Here is a 14897-nt window from a genome sequence, read left to right as displayed (position 1 = left end):
TTCACCAAGGTTGTAAATTATTTTTCTCACAGAAGGTTTATTTTTTTAAGTTTTTTTATTTTTTATTTTTATTTTTATTTTTATTTTTTTACATGCAGAGTGGATAGTGAGAGAGAGAGACAGAGAGAAAGGTCTTCCTTTTCCGTTGGTTCACCTCCAATGGCCGCCGCAGCTGGCGCGCTGCGGCCGGCGTACCGCGCTGATCCGATGGCAGGAGCCAGGAGCCAGGTGCTTCTCCTGGTCTCCCATGGGGTGCAGGTCCCAAGCACTTGGGCCATCCTCCACTGCACTCCCTGGCCACAGCAGAGAGCTGGCCTGGAAGAGGAGCAACTGGGAAAGAATCCGGCACCCCGACCGGAACTAGAACCCAATGTGCCGGGCCGCTAGGTGGAGGATTAGCCTATTGAGCCACGGCGCCGGCTCACAGAAGGTTTATTTTAACTATCTACCCTGTGACAAATAACAGTTTCTATGACCTTATTGAGTTTATATTTGTTACTTCATTTGCATGAAAGTGAATTAGCATTCCCTGTCACTCAAAATCATCAAGCGTTTTTTATTTTTTTAGTTCTTCCTCCCACAGTCCTTTTTGCAATAAACATTATGTATTCTGAAAGTTTTATTTTAAAAAATTATTGTAAATTAATTGTATTTTCTAATACATGTTTCACGATGTATGTTACTACTTGGGTAATAGTCTCCTTTTTCCTCAAACTAATGAAAATAAGTCACTCATTCTGAAAGGCTAGGTAGATCAATAAGTGCTGGTTGAGGACTGTGAATATACTCTGAATATTTGCAATAACAAAAATAAACAATCTTGCCAGAGCCGCATCACACTGGCTAATCCTCCACCTGCGGAGCCAGCACCCCAGGTTCTAGTCCCGGTCAGGGCGTCAGATTCTCTCCTGGTTGCTCCTCTTCCAGTCCAGCTCTCAGCTGTGGCCCAGGAAGGCAGTGGAGGATGGCCCAAGTGCTTGGGCCCTGCACCCCATGGGAGACCAGGAGAAGCACCTGGCTCCCGGCTTCGGATCGGCGCAGTGCACCGGCCGCAACACGCTAGCCATAGTGGCCTTTTGGGGGGTGAACCAACAGAAAAGGAAGACCTTTCTCTCTGTCTCTGTCTCCCTCACTGTCTCACTCTGCCTGTCAAAAAAATTTTTTTAAATAAATAATTTTTAGACTCCACGTGCCAGCTAATTTAGTCATACTCTATAGCTCATCACCCACTATCATAATTACATATAAAAGGCTTCTGTTGGCTCCTGCTCTTTTGTTTTGTTTGTTGTTTTTCGGGATTTGGGAGTTTTTTGTTTTTGTTTTGTTTTTTATTTTCAGTTTTGTTAGGCAAAAAGACAGCCATGAGCCTGTGTGTGTGAGAGAGAGAAAAGAAAAAAGAAAAAACAGAAGAAGAAAATGGGACATTTATGTGGTTACATCTCTCTCTCTCTTTCTCTGTCTCATCCTCTCTCTCTGTAACTCTGCCTTTCAAATAAGTAGCTAAATCCTTTAAAAAAAAAAAAAACAGGTATTTAAAATGACAAGAATAAGATTGGAATCAGGATGTCAGCTGAGTAAGAGTCTCTGACAACCACCTCCCTACAGAGACACCGATGAAAGCAGCTACACACACCCATTGACCTTCACAAGAGCTATGGAGGCAGGTGAGAGACCACAGTGCCTCGTCTTGTTAGAATCATAAGAAAAGTCTCATTGGGGCTGGCACTGTGGCTCAATGGGTTAATGCCCTGGCCTGCACTGCCAGCATCCCATATGGGCGCCCATTCGAGACTCGGCTGCTCCACTTCCAATCCAGCTCTCTGCTGTGGCCTGGGAAAGCAGTGGAAGATGGCCCAAGTGCTTAGGCCCCTGCACCCACATGGGAGACCTGGAAGAAGCTCCTGGCTCCTGACTCTGGATCGGCACAGCTCCAGCCTTTGCAGCCATCTGGGGAGTGAACCAGTGGATGGAAGACCTCTCTCTCTCTCTCTCTCTCTCTCTGCCTCTCTTCTCTGTGTGTAACTCTGACTTTCAAATAAATAAATAAAAATCTTTAAAAAAAAAAAAAAGAAGAAAAGGAAAGTTTCATTAAAGAAAGCCAAAAGGAAAGAGTTGCCTGCAGCACCCCAGGGAGGCACCAGTCTTGGTGGACTGTGGGCTGTAGATGCGATCTAGTATTGTGGCATTTGTGGACCCTGACAAGGAGTCTGAGTTTGGAGAATACTGTAAGACTGAATCAGTAAAAAACATAACAAGGGCCTAGGGCAAACAGTGACATAGGGCGCTATCTAGTGCTGAAAGAGCAGTTATTTGTAGGCTCTTTCCACCCACTACCCAACTTTTGTAAATAATTTGATTTGGTCTGGTTTGCCATCTTAGTCCATTTTTTGTTGCAACAAGTACAATTCCACAGACTAGGTAAATTATAAGGGAAAGTGGTTTATTCTGACTCATGGTCTGGTCCAAGGTTAAAAGGCTGCATCTGGAAAACCTGATCAGCAGAGGAAGAAGCCTGCCCGGGCAGACCAGGCAGGTGGCTGCCGCCCCACCTCCAGACACACACCCAGCAGTGGCAGCAAACAGCAAGGGCCACAACAATTCAGAAGAATTCCTTCCCCCGTGGAGCAAGCTGTACCACCTAGTTGCCTGGCAACAGGAGAAGAGGGGAAGCCCTGCCTATGGGACTCTCCTACCCACCAGCACCATAAAGAAGTGAGCAGGACTGCAATGGGCGGGGGCTCTGTGTGCATGTGACCCACAGACCTAACCAGAGGAAAAAAATCCACCCCCACACCCACACCCACCCCACTGACACTGAAGCTAGTTGGGAGGACCACACACACAGACACTGGCTCTGGGAACACCTTAGTTTCGTTACAGACAGGACTGGCTAGTGGGGTGGAGAAGCCCCACTGACAATCCAAGACCTGGAGAGTCTGCATAAGAGGAGACAGAGAGTGGCTAGGCCCTGGGCAACCACACCGCACTTCTCCTACCCCACAAGCTCCTGGGTTACCTATAGCAGCTCATAACAGACAGAACTGTGCTCACAAGAAAGATTCCACAGATCAAATGTGCAGTTCAGTAAGCAGTGCAGCTGGGCTGGCGCCGCGGCTCAATAGGCTAATCCTCTGCCTGTGGTGCCGGTACACCGGGTTCTAGTCCCGGTTGCCCCTCTTCCAGTTCAGCTCTCTGCTGTGGCCCAGGAGTGCAGTGGAGGATGGCCCAAGTACTTGGGCCCTGCACCCACATGGGAGACCAGGAGAAGCACCTGGCTCCTGGCTTCGGATCGGCGCAGCACCAGCCGTAGCGGCCATTTGGAGAGTGAACCACCAGAAGGAAGACCCTTCTCTCTGTCTCTCTCTCTCACTGTCTATAACTCTGTCAAATTAAAAAAAAATGGAGACCTATAAGATACTATCAAATGACCCAACATATGGGTCCTAGCAGTTCCTAAAAGCATGGAAGGGAATAGAAGGCCTTTTCAGTGAAATAATAACAGAAAATTTCCCCAACTCAGAGAAAGAAAGGGACATCCAAGTACAGGAAGCACATAGACATGACCAGAAAAGATCTTCACCATGACACATTGTAGTAAAACTCTCCACTGTAAAACATAAAAAAGAGAATCTAAAATGTACACGAGAGAAAAGCCAGATTACATTCAGAGGAACCCCAATTAGACTCACAGCGGACTTCTCATCAGAAACCCTACAGGCTAGTAGAGAATGGCAAGATATATTCCAAGTCTTAAGAGGAAAAAACTGCCAACTCAGAATACGGTACCCTGCAAATCTCTCCTTTATTTCACCTAAAGACCTTCCATAACAAACAGAAATTGAAAGAATTTGACATTAACTGCCCAGCCCTACAAAAGATGCTTGAGGATATGCTACACACAGAAACAGGGACATCACTATGGAAGAAGGTGATGGCAGAAAATCACCCATTAAAAGTACATAGGAGGCCAGCGCCGCGGCTCACTAGGTTAATCCTCCGCCTTGCGGCGCCGGCACACCGGGTTCTAGTCCCGGTTGGGGCGCTGGTTTCTGTCCCGGTTGCCCTTCTTCCAGGCCAGCTCTCTGCTGTGGCCAGGGAGTGCAGTGGAGGATGGCCCAGGTGCTTGGGCCCTGCACCCCTTGGGAGACCAGGAAAAGCACCTGGCTCCTGGCTCCTGCCATTGGATCAGCGCGGTGCGCCGGCCGCAGCGCGCCTCCGCGGCAGCCATTGGAGGGTGAACCAATGGCAAAGGAAGACCTTTCTCTCTCTCTCTCTCACTGTCCACTCTGCCTGTCAAAAAAAATTTAAAAAAAAAAAAAAAGTACATAGGAAACCCAAAGCGAAAATGGGACTATTAATGGAAATATTTCAGGGCAAAGTAGTTACTTAACAATAGTCACCCTGAATGTAAATGGCCTCAACTCTTCAGTTAAAAGACACAGACTGGCTGAATAGATTAAAAAACAAAACCCACCTATTCACTGCCTACAAGAAACACACCTCACCAATAATGATACTCACAGACTGAAAGTGAAAGGATGGAAAAAGATATTCCATGCTGGGGCCCGTGCTATGGTGCAATGGGTTAAAGCCCCAGTCTGCAGTGCCGGCATCCCATGTGGACACCAGTTCAAGTCCTGGCAGCTCCTTTTCCCATCCAGCTCTCTGCTGTGGCCTGGGAAAGCAGTAGAAGATGGCCCAAGTCCTTGGGCCCCTGCACCCACATGGGAGACCCGGAGAATGCTTTTGGCTCCTAGCTTTGGATCAGCTAAGCTCTGGCTGTTGTAGTCATTTGGGGAGTAAACCAACAGAATGGAAGACCTCTCTCTCTCTCTCTCTCTGGCTCTGGCTCTACCTCTCTCTCTCTCTCTCTGTAACTCTTTCAAATAAATAAAATAAATCTTAAAAAAAGATATTCCAGGGCCGGCGCCACGGCTCAATAGGCTAATTCTCCGCCTTGCAGCGCCAGCACACCAGGTTCTAGTCCCGGTCGGGGCGCCAGATTCTGTCCCAGTTGCCCCTCTTCCAGGCCAGCCCTCTGCTGTGGCCAGGGAGTGCAGTGGAGGATGGCACAAGTGCTTGGGACCTGCACCCCATGGGAGACCAGGAGAAGCACCTGGCTCCTGGCTTCGGATCAGCGCAGTGCACTGGCCACAGTGCGCTGGATGCGGCGGCCATTGGAGGGTGAACCAATGGCAAAGGAAGACCTTTCTCTCTGTCTCTCTCTCTCACTGTCCACTCTGCCTGTCAAAAATTTAAAAAATTAAAAAAAAGATATTCCATGCCAACAGAAACCAAAAAAAGAACTGGTGTAGCCATGCTAATATCAGACAAAATAGACTTAAACACAAAAACTGTTAAAAGAGACAAAGAAGGGAACTATGTAATGATTAAGGGATCAATTTAACAGGCAGATGTAACTGTTATAAACATATATGCACCTAATTACAGGGCACTTGGCTATTTAAAAGAAATGTTAATGGATTTAAAGGGAGACATAGATTCAAATACAATAGTCATGAGGGACTTTAATACCCACTTTCAGCAATGGACAGATCAAACAGACAGAAAATCAGCAAGGAACCAGCAGAGTTAGTCAATGCTATAGACCAAATGGCCTAACAGATATCTACAGAGCTTTTCATCCTACAGCCACAGAATACACATTCTTCTCACCAGTGCATGGAAATTTCTCTAGGATTGCCCACACGCTAGGCCATAAAGCAAGTCTCAGCAAATTCAAAAAAAAAATGAAATCATACCATGTATCTTCTCAGACCACAATGGAATGAAGTTAGTAATCAACAACTAAGGAATCCCCAGAACATATGCAAACACATGGAGACTGAACAACATGCTCCTAAACAAACAGTGGGTCACTGAAGAAATGAAAAGAGAAATCAAAAAATTTCTGGAAATAAATGAAGATGACAATACAACATATCAAAACTTATAGGATACAGCAATAGCAGTGTTAAGAGGAAAGTTTGGGGCAATTGTGCCTACATCAAGAAATTGTAAAGGCACCAAAAAAAAAATGAGCTATCAATGCATCTCAAGGACCTAGAAAAACAACAGCAATCTAAACCCAAAACCAGTAGGAAAAAATAAATAATTAAAATTAGAGAAGAAGTCAACAATATCAAAACCAATAAAACGATACAAAAGATTGAAAAAAAAAAAGAGCTGGTTTTTTGAAAAAATAAATAAAATTGACACACCATTGGCCCAATTAAGCAAAAATAGGAGGGAGAAGACCCAAATTAATAAAATTAGAGATGAAAAAGGAAATGTAGGGGCTGGTGCTGTGGCATAGCAGGTAAAGCCACCACCTGCAGTACTGGCATTCCATATGGGTGCCAGTTCGAGTCCCAGCTGCTCCATTTCTGATCCAGCTCTCTGATATGGCCTGAGAAAGCAGTAGAAGAAGGCTCAAGTCCTTGGGCCCATGTACCTGCATGGGAAGACCTGGAGGAAGCTCCTGGCTCCTGGTTCAGATCGTCACAGCTCCAGCTGTGCAGCCAATTGGGGAGTGAACTAACAGATGGAATACCTCTCTCCCTCTTTCTCTGCCTCTCTTTCTCTCTGTGTATAACTCTTTCAAATAAATAAATAAATCTTTTTGAAAAAGAAAAAGGAAATGTAAAACATACAGCACAGAAATAAAAAAGAATCATCAGAAATTACTACAAAAAGCTGTATGCCAACAAAACAGGAAACCTTGAAGAAATGGATAGATTGTTGGACACATATGACCTACAAAAATGAGCCGTGAAGACATATAAAATCTAAACAGACCAATAACCAAGACAAAACTCAAATCAGTAATAAAGACCTTCCCAACAATAAAAAGCCCAGGATCTGATTATTTCACCACTGAATCCTACCAAACATTTAAAGAAAAACTAACTCCAATTCTTCTTAAGCTATTCAAAACAATCAAAAGGGAAGGAATCTTCCCAATTTCTTTCTATGAAACTAGCATCACCTTAATTCCTAAAGCTGATACAATAGAGAAAGAGAACTATAGACCAATTTCCCTGATGAACATAGATGCAAAGAAACTCAACAAAATACTAACCAATCAAATCCAACAACACATTAGAAAGATTTTTCAGCCAGAACAAGTGAGATTTATCCCTGGTTTGTAGGGATGTTCATCATTTGAAAATCAATCAATGTGATACATCACATTAAGAATTTGAAGAACAAAAGCCACATGATAATCTCAATAGACACAGAGAAAGCATTTGGCAAAATACAATATTCTGTCATGATGAAAACTTTAAGCAAATTGAGAATAGAAGGAACATTGGGAACATTCCTCAACACAATAAAGACAATTTATGACAAACCAATGGCCAGCATCCTATTGAATAGAGAAAAGTTGGAAACATCTCCACTAAGATCCAGAACAAGGACGTCCACTCTCACCATTGCTTTTCAATATAGTCCTGAAGTTTTAGCCAGAGCCATTAGACAAAAAAAAAAAGAATTCAAAGGGATACAGATTGGGAAAAATGAAATCAGACAATCCCTATTTGCAGAAGACATGATCCTACATAGAGAGGATCTAAAAGACTACACTAAGAGACTATTAGGGCTGGCACCACGGCTCAGTAGGCTAATCCTCTGCCTGTGGTGCCAGCACACTGGGTTCTAGTCCTGGTCAGGGTGCCGGATTCTGTCCCGGTTGCTCCTCTTCCAGGCCAGCTCTCTGCTATAGCCCAGGAGTGCAGTGGAAGATGGCCCAAGTCCTTGGGCCCTGCACCCGCATGGGAGACCAGGAGAAGCACCTGGCTCCTGGCTTCAGATCAGCGCGATGCAATGGCCACAGTGCGCCAGCCATGGCGGCCATTGGAGGGTGAACCAACAGCAAAAGGAAGACCTTTCTCTCTGTCTCTCTCTCTCTCACTGCCACTCTGCCTGTCAAAAAAAAAAGAGAGAGAGAGAGAGACTATTGGAACACATAGAAGAGTTTGGAAATGTAGCAGGATATAAAATTGACACATAAAAATCAACACAAACAATGCCACGGTTGAGAAAGAGCTTCTAAGATCAATCCCATTCACAATAGCTACCAAGAAAATCAAACACCTTGGAATAAATTTAACCAAGGATGTCAAAGATCTCTACAGTGAAAATTACAAACATTAATGAAAGAAATAGAAGAAGACACCAAAAATGGAAAAACCTTCCATGTTCATAGATTGGAAAAATATCATCAAAATGTCCATACTACTGAAAAAAATTTACAGATTCAATGTGACACCAATTAAAATACCAAGGACATTTTTCTCAGATAAGGAAAAAATGATGCTGAAATTCATATGGAAACACAAGAGACCTCAAATAGCTAAAGCAATCTTATACAACAAAAACAAAGCCCACTCCCATGACTTCATGAGGAGCCCAGCACTGCAAGAAGCCTCCACCTGGCCACCCAGGTTTCCCTTTGAAATCCTGGTGGAAGTTACTCTGATCTCATAGCTCTTTCATTTTTTGCACCCTCAGAATTAGCACCACATGGGCACAACCATAGTCTGCTGCTACTCCCTTCTGAGTGGCAGCATGAGCTGTATCCAGACCTGATGAGCCAAAACCCCAGATTTATTTTGGATCAGGGTTCTGGTCCAAGGTTAAGGGAACACATCTGGTGACTGCTTTATTGCTGACAGAGTTCCAAAGGCAGCACAGGGCAAGAGATGGGGAGTACACAAGAGATGCAGCCATTAGGCTTTTATAGCAGACTGTTGAGATAACCTATTACCCCACTAATTAAATGAATGGACTAATCTATTCATGAGGCCAGCACCCTCATCAGCTCTTATAGGTTACACCTGGTCCCACCACTCAATTTCTCATAATGGGGATTAAATCTCAACATGAGTTTTAGAGGGGACAAACATGCCCAAATCATAGCAGTCTTCCTTTATATTTTTTTAATGGCAACAGTATTCTTTGCCATTCTCAGAAATATGAAGTTTCTCAGTTCCCAGTCCTCATGATTGGGATTGGATCTACCCCAGATCAGAAGGGAAATTTGTAGCCAAGACTTAAAAGTCATTACCCCAACATTTAGGTCTGGGAACTTCATCCCCTGGCCACTGTGATTAGTTCAGTAATCTCAAACTAGTCCAATCATAACTAATCCCAGGATTTATGCAGCAGCCATATTATACAAAAGATATATTCCTTTGTTGTTTTTGAACTTAGACTTAGAAAGATAGTATCCTGCAGTTGCCAAGAGCCCCATGTGAAGCTGTGATGAAGTTAACTATAAAACCAAGACATGGGGAGAAAATAATTCCTGAGGACAGCACCCAAAGCCAGATTTACTCTGAGATTTTTCAGCTGTGTGTTAATAAAGTTTGCCTTTGCTTAAGTCACTTTGAAATGGGTTTTGTGTTACCTACAACCTATTTTATCACATAAAAGTGAGTTGGAGGGCAAGCATTTTGCACAGTGATTAAGCTGCCTCTTAGGACGCCTACATCCCATATTGGAATGCCTGGGTGTGAATCCCAACTCTGCTTCTGATTCCAGCTTCCTAATAACAGATTCTCCGGGAGGAATAGGGTGATGGCTCAAGTACTTGAGTGCCTGCCACCCACATGGGAGAACTGTATTGAATTCTGGGCTCCTGGGTTCTGCCTGGCCCAGTCCTAGATGTTGAGAGCATTTGGGGAACAAACCAGCAGATGGAAGACCTCTCTGTGTCTGTGTCTCTTCGACTTTCAAGTAAGTTTAAAATAAATAACTAACTGAATAAAATTGTCTTTTAAAAAAGAAAGAAGTTAGAGACAAAATTTACTAATGTTCATAGTGAGTTGTAGCTCCACAGGGAGGGAGGAACCCAGCTCTTCCTTGGCGTGAATTCCAACCCATTTCATTCCTGTACTCCACCTTCCCCTCACCACCCAATAATCCACAGCAGGGTTTTCCCAGATTTGGACTTGTAGGGATCCAAGCACATTGCCTTGGAAAAGGGCTAATCACTATAGTTAAAGCTTTCCTTATTGTTTAAACTTCTCTTTCCCATCTCTCTCTCCCCTCCCTTGCTTGAAAATAGAATGAAAGAGGCACTGCCATGAGGGACACTAAATAAAAGGAAACAGAAAAAGGCAAAGAGAGGGAAATCAAAGAGAGGGATTTAGTGCATCCAGCAGAGGCTTCATTAGGCTTACAACAAAGACAAGCTCAATTTCTCTCTTATTGACATGAACGAGTTTGATGTGAGTCCAACATAAAAGCCAGGCAGATCTGCTTGTTCTTCCTAGGGTCTCAGAATCTCTGCAGCTGCTTGCAAATTGCTTCATTCCACTAAAGGTCATCTTTCTTGATTGGTCTTCATTCGTTTCTATGTTCAACCAATCAACTACTGGCCAAGCAGATGGCTGGGAGCCAGTCCTGATGTCCCTGTCAGCAGCTGCAGCCTCACCAGAACCTGTCAGCCCTCATCCACCACAGAAAGCCTTCTTCCTGCACAGGCTCTGTACCTGGGAACCATAGGCACCCAATGGATAGTCCTTGGATGTATAAATGTTACTGAGCAGACTGTTTCTAGCACTGTGGTAGGGTCTGCAAGTGAAAAAAAGAACCATAACCCAAGGGATAAAATGAGAACAGCGTATACAAATTCAAAAAACAGCAAATATGGTCTGTGGCAGAGCTGAGATTCAAATTCCCATCTTTGTATCCAGAGTCCTTTATTCTGTTAACACAATGTGTGTCTGGGATGAAAAGGAGAAAGAAAACAAGAAATAAGGAAAAGAGAAAGAGAAGCTGGGGAGGAATTAAATATAGGATTATTTCTTGGTTTTCTTCCATGTGGCAAGCATAAACCAGACCTCTCATGTCCTATTTTATCTTACTACCTCCTTAAAAACAGTTCTAAAAGTATACCATCTCTCTCCTCACTCAAGAACACCAGAGGCCTAAGTGTGAATTTGTGTTATGATAAAGACTTGACGTTGAGCTCTTATTAACTACATTCTTTTAAAAAATCACAATGTTGGTGGAAATGCGATTTACCCATACAGCAAAAGGCATTTATTTAGAATCTACTTTATTCTATACATGCATTAATTAATTCAATGAGCATTTACTAAGACCCAAGCACCTATTAGGTCTATGAGGCACAAAGATTATTTATTTTAAATTTTTTAGTGTATTTATTTAAGTGGCTGAAATTGCTGTTTGGTCTCACATTTTCCATTCTCCCCTTCTTGCTTGGGAACAGAATCTCAACTTTATCCAGGAGAGAAAAGATGTTCCTTTAATGTTCATATACTCAGACACCCATTCAGTCTTAGCTTAGGCCCTCCTTCCCACTGCCGAGAATCTCACACAAGTCAGGACCTCTGACAACTGTCTTAAAGACCTTGAGGTGACCTTGAGGCAGAAACCACGTTCTACACCATGGGAGCCTGAGTGTGGGATTGGCATTGTGGTGCAACAGGTTAAATCACTGCTTGCATTGCCTGCATCCCAGGCTGGAGTACCACTTCAAGTCCTGGCTCCTCTGCTTCTCAGCAAGCTTCCTGCTAACTCCCCTGGGAAAACAGCAGAAGACAGCCTCAGTACTTGGGGCCCTGCCACCAGGATGGAGTTCCTGGCTCCTGGCCCCTGGCTCCTAGCTTCAGCCTAGTCCAGCCCTGGCTGTTGCAGCTATTTGGGGAGTGAACCAGCAGATGGGAGATATCTCACTCTCTCTTGTTACCTCTATCACTCTGTCATTCAAATAAATAAATAACTCATTAAAAAAATAAAGGAACAAAACAGACTAGGTACTTGGTAACTAAGAAGCCACTATACAACCCTTGATTTGCCTTACTCTGAATTTCTTTCCTGTGAGAGCCCAAAATGTATTTTAATCCACTAACCTGTTATGTAATCCTGATCCTGGCTAACTCAGGGTGGATGATTGTGCCATCTACAAATTCAGATCATAAGAGGAAAGAAATTGGAGTGATAAAGGTGGGGAATAGGATGACTTCAGTTTAAGAAAAGTTCTTCTGAAAGTGTCTATAAGACCAAGTGGAGGATAAATATTCCTTAAATTATAGCAGTTACAGCTGTGGGGAGGAATCTTCTCTCCAGCTCTGGGCAGAATTCAAGTCCATGTGGTTGCTGGACTGAGACCCCTGTGTCCTTGTTGGCTGCTACCTGTGGCTGCTCTGCTTCCCTGCTAATGTACCTAGGAAAGCAGCAGATGACTCAAGTACTTAGGATCCTACCAGCCACGTAGGAGACCAAATTGGAGTTCCAGGCTCCTGACTTCAGCCTGGCCCAGCCCCGTCCCCCATCCATTTGGCCATCTGGGGGTGAACCAGAGGATAGAAGATTCTCTCTCTCTCTCTCTCTCTCTCTCTCTCTCTCTCTCCTGCGTGTGTGTGTTCCTTTCAAATAACGTTTTTTTTAAATAAATTTTAAAAGTTTTTAATATTTATTTATTGGAAAGGCAGAGTTACAGAGAGGCAGAGAGAGAGAGAGAGAGAGAGAGAGAGAGAGAGAGAGGAGAGAGATCTTCCATCCTCTGATTCACTCCCCAATTGGCCGCAACGGCCAGAGCTGCACCGATCTGAAGCCAGGAGCCAGGAGCTTCTTCTGGGTCTCCCATGCGGGTGCAGGGGTTCAAGGACTTGAGCCATCTTCTACTGTGTTCCCAGGCCATAGCAGAGAGCTGGATTGGAAGTGGAGTAGCCAGGATTCAAACCAGCACCCATATGGAATGCCAGCACCGCAGGCATTGGCTTTACCCGCTACACCATAGCGCTGGCCCCAAATAAATAAAATTTTTGAAAGAGTGACCCTGGATTGCTTTAAAACATATAACACAAGGGCCGGTGCTGAGGTGTAGTAGGCTAAGCCTCTGCCTATGGTGCCAGCCTCCCATAAGGGTGCCAGTTCAATTCCCAGCTGCTTCTCTTCCAATCTAGCTCTCTGCTTATGGCCTGGGAAAGCAGCAGAAGCTGACCCAAGTGCTTGGGCCCCTGCACCCATGTGGAAGACCCGGAAGAAGCTCCTGATTTCAGATAGGCTCAGCTCCTGCCATTGCAGCCATTTGAGGAGTGAACCAGAGGATGGAAGACCTTTCTCTCTGTCTTTCCCTCTGCATGTTTGTAATTCTACGTCTCAAACAAATAAATAAAATCTTTAGTATATATATTTTTATATATATATGTATGTGTATATATATATAATACAAAATAAAAGATCAAGTTCATTTCCCATGAGAAAAAAAAAAAAAAAAAACAGGGATTGTAGATCTGGGTAGATTGTCTCCCACTCCACAGCCGTCCTGTGGGGAAAGGCACTCCAAGGAGTGATTCTTAGCAGCTAAGAGAGGACAGCCCTTAGCACCTTGTCCCAGGAACTGACATCCTCATCCGCTGAGGACATTACAGGAGTTTTGAGCTGGTTCTTTGTTTCCTGGCAATGAAGAATTACAATGGAGTGGAGGGCAAAGCAAGTGAAAATAGATTGTATGAAGAAACTGAGACTCCTGCCTACCAGAAGGGGTACCCTTGAGAGGGGTCCATCAAAGTCTGGGTACCGGGAGCTTATACAGGGAGTGCATATCAATTGACCGATTCTTCTATGTAATTTCTATACATCAGGGGTCTTCTTTGTTTTTTTCTATGTCTCTCAGGAGGCTGTCACGGTTCCTGACCAGTTAACAAATATCAGCTTGCCGACCACTTGAGAAATGGGGTTGTTCTGGTTAGTTACCTATGAGCTGGGATGCATTGTGTTACCTATCATGTTCTTGGGGCAATGTCCTTTGTCTAATCAGCACATGGCAGATTTCACACAAACACCTGCTTTGTTACTCCTAACTGCCTATCAACCCTTCTATCTTCTCACAAGGAGACCAGTGCACAGAGCACCATTCAGATGAACAAGTTCTACAGAGATGAGAAATATCACCGAAGATTCCCATTCAGGCTAACTTCACTAAGCTGAATAGTTGTGATCTACCTAAACTGCTGCCCACAGAGCCCAAAGAGGTGGTGGGCTGCGTCTTTCTGATGGTCTCTGTCAGTCTGTGGCTGACTAGCCAGCACGAAGCAGTGCTCGGCCAAGGCTGCACAGTGACCAGAGCAGGAAGCTGCAGGCAGCAGGTAAGGCCTCTCTGCTGTGGGGTCACCCGCATGATTTCAACAGAACCCTGCCCGCTTTCAACACCTGTCTCCCTCCGACCTTTCTTATTTTAATAAAAGCCAAATTCAACGTGGCCCTGCAAAGAACAATGCCTCTTCCTCCTCTGCCCTGTGTGAATGCCTTACTCTCCAGAAAGGTTATTTCTTTCATAGTCAGACAATGTTAGATATCAGCTGCTGCCTGCTGCCCTTTCCCGCAGTAAATTATCATTGTTCACTTAGATATGATTTACCTTCACCATAGCTCCTCTCTGTCTCTCTCCCAGCCTTTTGATTCTTTTCATTCGCTTTAAACTCCTGCCCTTCTCTGTCCCCCGCCCCCATCACTCTGCCTCCTTCCCACACACACACACACACACACACACACATCTCTTGCCTATGAAGGCTAAACTTGGCAGCCCAGGAGAATACAGCTTTTGTGTTCCTATTAAAAGTGATAAATTACAATAGACACCATGGTAACATTGCAAGCTCTGCCTCAAAGCAGAGGTCAAGTACGGACGCCCTGTCCCATCAAACCATTTCTCAGCACCTGGACTCGGTCTCAGCCAGAGCCACAGGCAGAAGCTCAAGCTCATCTACCTAGAAGGGTCACAGGGTCTATTCACATTCCTGGCAGCAGAGGTAGGCCCCTGGCCCAGTGACATTCACTGGTATTCCACGGCCTAGCACAATACCAGGAGAGCACCTTGAATGTACACTGAGACCAGGCTGGGCCGTATACATGCAAAG

The sequence above is a fragment of the Oryctolagus cuniculus genome, chromosome 2, assembly GCF_051225735.1.
Source record: "Oryctolagus cuniculus isolate XC-2025 breed Fujian yellow rabbit chromosome 2, ASM5122573v1, whole genome shotgun sequence".
In the NCBI taxonomy this organism is placed as follows: Eukaryota; Metazoa; Chordata; class Mammalia; order Lagomorpha; family Leporidae; genus Oryctolagus; species Oryctolagus cuniculus.
The sequence above is the reverse complement of the archived record's forward strand: the minus strand, read 5'-3'. Positions refer to the sequence as shown.